This window comes from Ursus maritimus, unplaced genomic scaffold (assembly GCF_017311325.1).
Source record: "Ursus maritimus isolate PB19 unplaced genomic scaffold, ASM1731132v1 scaffold_21, whole genome shotgun sequence".
Taxonomy (NCBI): domain Eukaryota; kingdom Metazoa; phylum Chordata; class Mammalia; order Carnivora; family Ursidae; genus Ursus; species Ursus maritimus.
The window spans coordinates 49680542-49684833 of NW_024424564.1; the positions used below are offsets into that span (position 1 = coordinate 49680542).

A 4292-nucleotide genomic window follows, 5' to 3' on the forward strand; every position below is an offset into this window, starting at 1 on the left:
GGGCAAAGGATAGAGGAGCACCAGCTTTAGATCACGCAGACTCGGCCCCTTTCTGCTCCACTGGTGACTGGCTTGATCGTGTGGCTGGGGGCGAGCCACTCTCTTCGGAGCCTTAGGTTCACCAGTGACATAGGGCTCTCGTGGACTGTAAGTGAGCTCAAGGGTGGAAACTGCCTCACACGGAATCTGCTCTTTGGAAGGCACTTGATAAAATGAGCTATGGTTCTTCGAGTAATTCTAAAGAAACAGGAGCGCTGTGGTTTCCACTATTTTGGAATCCAAATCACTATACGACTGCTATCAAACAAAAAACAAAACAAAACCCACAAAAAACACGAGCCCCTAATTCAGCTGGAGAAGGGGAGGCTCTTGCTAACTAATCTCCGTAGCGTTCTGGTGAAGTCGCGCTCCCAAAACGGTCACGGGCCAAGATATAAGTTTAAAATCCTTAGTTTTTTTCCTTAAATGGAAAGGGATACAGATCACTGAACAGAAGCAGCACTGCCAACTTTTCACTAGGGGCTTGGACTCCAGTCACATCCAATTTGTCATCCTGGGCCCCATCGGTGTACAGGCTCTCTGGCTCACTCTGGGTTTGCAGAACTGATGTAAGAACTCAGCGCAACCAAAGGGTGCGTTTCCATCCAGGCAGCCTCCAAGAACACGATCCCCAAGAAGTCAAGACCTGTTACAGCCAGAGGTGTGGGCCAACAAGGGACCGCTGACCAGGGGCTGTCTCGGGGAAGCAGAGGAAATGAAACGGAGGCGAGGCCCCGTAGGCCAAAAAGTCCTTAAGAGCAGCACTGGTGTGGCCCGAGGAAATCTCTAGCTTTTGGCTAGAGTGTAGGTGATGAGGGTGGCAACGAGAAGAAATTTTCCATCACCCTGCAGCCTCCAGCTGCAGACCCATCATCACTCAGTCTCCTGGGGACCGTCTGACCACCTGTCCTTGGCACCAGATCAGACTTATCAAGTGTTTGGAGATCCCCGGAGAGGAGACAGCCCAAGAGAAACACTCAGACTGTTATTTTGGGATTCTCTCACAGCCAGCTCCCACAGAGGTCAACAGGGTTTATTCCTGAGGTCTGGGCCAGGCTCATGTCTCAGGAAGATGATCTATAAAGTCCTGAGAGCCAGTGATCCTCATCTCCTTACTTTCTCCGAAAGGGTAGCTCCAGGGTCATGCTGTGGGAAGACTGAGAAGGACCACCTTCAAGGGTCAGCAGGGCTGGAACTTGTTCCCAGCCAGGCCTCTGGGTGGGAATGTGCTGCTGAGCTCAGTGCAGAGACAAGACTAATCCGTGATCCATCAAGGGCATCTTCTGCTCTGTGATAGATCTGGGGCTGGCTTTTGATTAAAATCCCTGCTGGGTCCAGCACAGAGTATTCAGGTGCTAATTCTAGGCTTGAGGATCTTGAGTTTTTTGAATACTTGCTTCAGCTCACTTTCTTATAATTCTTTGGACTGGGGCTGTGGCTCCTAGGGGTTATTTTTAGGACTGGATCCTTGGGCAAAGCTCTCTTGGGTGAATATCAGAGAAGAAGCACTGGGTCAATCTGGAGCATCATATGACACTGGCTAGATCTAGTCCCACCCTCATTTCAGGTCTGAGCAGAGGGTCACATGGGGAGTCAACAGAGGTGCCATGAGCACAGGTCAATTCCAGAAGGTTTAAAGAGAACAATAACAACAAAAAAGGTAAAGATAGGGGGCTTTCTGTTTATAAGGATTGGGTTCACCACCAGATGCAAGGGTAGCCACGAGGGCTGCAGGCCTCCCCCAAGAGGAAGTCTATAAGGGGCATAGCAGCCCACCAGAGGTGTCCAACATGAAGGAAATTAAAAAGTTGTGAAGAAAGTTGGCACTAGTTCCCAAGGATGGGCCTGGAGTTAAAGACAATGTTTTCAAAGTGTTTTTGAAAAGTAAAACAGACTTAAATATGACATGACACTTCCCCAAAGCACCGCATGGCCTCTTGGTGCACCACTCACACCAAAGGGCTCCTACACCTTTCTAGGCCTCCTCAAACTTTGCTGTATACATGCCTTCCGAGTTAACCTCCCCTGAACCGTTCAGCCTCAAAATGAGAGCATTTTTATCTATGTTTTTGATTAAATTTTCCTTAGTTAACATACAGTGCAATATTGGGTTCAGTAGTAGAATTCAATGGTTCATCACTCACATACAACACCCAGGGCTCATCACAACAAGTGCCCTCCTTCGTCCCCATCACCCACCTCCCTCCATCAACCCTGTTTGTTCTCTATGGTGAAGAGTCTCTTATGGCTTGTTTCCCTCTCTCTTTTTTTCTTTTCAAAATGGGAGCATTTTAAATGCAGGCCAAAGTCATTGGCCTCCCACCCCAAAATACAATAGAACCACTGTCATCAGCCCTGCCTCGCTAACCATTTTCTGCAGCATAAGCAACTAAAGCTGCACACCAATTTACACCTCAGCGATGCTGCCACACAAAGAAGGAAGTATAGAATGCCGTCGCTGCCTCTTTAAGTGGAGGCCAGGCCAGGCCAGATGGCTGTGGGGTGGAACCTTTCAAAAATGCTGGACAACCAGAAAGAGATTTTCTGCTCTATCAGCTCAGGCTCTAATTTTGACTTCAAGAAGCTTATGGAGCAGAGGATTAAAGCACTGGTGCTTCTTGTCTTTAACTAAAGATAGAAGTGACCACTTAGATGAGCTTGTTCATTTTTTTAAGGCTACAAATTCTAGACTTATATATGAAATATTCATAGAATGTGGTAAGATTAGAAAGCTTAGTAATAACTACTCTTCAGTACAAGTAACAAGTAGATTCAAGTTAAGAGGAAAGAGAGGACTCTAAGATCTTCTCTGACCCTGACTCTGGTGCAAAAGGCCAGAAAGGTGGCAAAAAGTAAAACCAAAATAAAAACCAACCAACCAGTTCCCCCCACACACACCAAAGAAAACCAAAGTGTTTAACAATAGCAACATCTACCTTTTGTCAATATATTAAAAAGTTGCTAATGTGAGAGTAAATTCTGTCCAATTTCATTTAGAATCTAATCCTCCTTCACTCTATCCCCAACAGCAAAATTAATGTGGGATTTAGAGCCCTTGTGCTGACTTGGGTTTTAAAGAGTGCTTAAGAGATGGACAAAAATAGGGTAAGAAAGGTGGCTGCTGGGGCGCCTGGGTGGCACAGCAGTTAGGCGTCTGCCTTCGGCTCAGGGCGTGATCCCGGCGTGATGGGATCGAGCCCCACATCAGGCTCCTCTGCTATGAGCCTGCTTCTTCCTCTCCCACTTCCCCTGCTTGTGTTCCCTCTCTTGCTGTCTCTATCCTGTCGAATAAATAACTAAAATCTTAAAAAAAAAAAAAAAAAAGAAAGAAAGAAACGTGGCTGCTGCAGTCAATGATATGCTAATGGGAGTTTCCAGAAAGAGCTAATGGCAAAAATGCGAAGGAAGGTTTTTAAAAAGAAAATCAATTATATTTTAAAGGGGAAAGGGAGGGATAACGGTGAGGGAACCCCTCGGGTCCCCAAACCATGAGGACCTATAGGAGTATCAGGCGCTTGAAGCCTTATCCAAACGACCCTACTGACGAGCACTATCAGACTCAAACGAGTCTGGAAAGAGCACTCGGGGAGAAAGGGTCCTCAATGTTGACAAGGCCGGCAAGTGTCATAAACCGGATCCCAGGGAGTGAGAGCCAGGTTCCGTGGGACAGCCTGGCCCCACCCCGCCAGTCCCAGACGCGGCGACCCAGACTGGCGGGTGTGCTTTGAAGGCCTTCCAGGACTTGTGCTGACGGACTGCAACACCCCGCCCAGAATCTCCACCATGTCCCTCAAACATGGGCTGTGCAAGCCCAGCTCTCCCGACTAAGAAGGCCCTTTTTGGGGCACTCGATTCCTGTGAAGCCAGGAAGACTTCACTGAACCCCAACGTAGGCCGGCAGTGAAGGCGCGCTCTGCACCCTGGGAACTGTAGTCCCCAGACACCTCACACTCAGATTGGAGCAAGTGACCTACTTTCTCTGCACACTACACTTCCCTGCGTGCTTTGCGAAGGTTCAGCCAGCGAATTACGCATGCCCGGTGAGGGGAGCTGGCCGAGGTCCGAGGAACCGAGGAAAAGTTTCCGATGCACATGCGCGCTGTGGTGGACGCCCCCACCACCACCACTCCGACCCCCGCCCACCGCCTAATACATTTTATATAAATTTACCCATAAGGCCTATTCCCCGTATTGTACCGCCCCACCGTATTCACATCTTGGTCTCAAGAAAGGCTGAACTGCCCCCCCCCCCC

At 48.6% G+C, this 4292-nt stretch overlaps 1 protein-coding gene across 1 annotated transcript in view; it reads right to left on the reverse strand.

Moving 5' to 3' along the window:
- The window catches only part of TOB2 (transducer of ERBB2, 2), a 10022-nt gene that overhangs the window by 4069 nt on the left and 1661 nt on the right, over positions 1-4292 (reverse strand). The window lies entirely within an intron of this gene.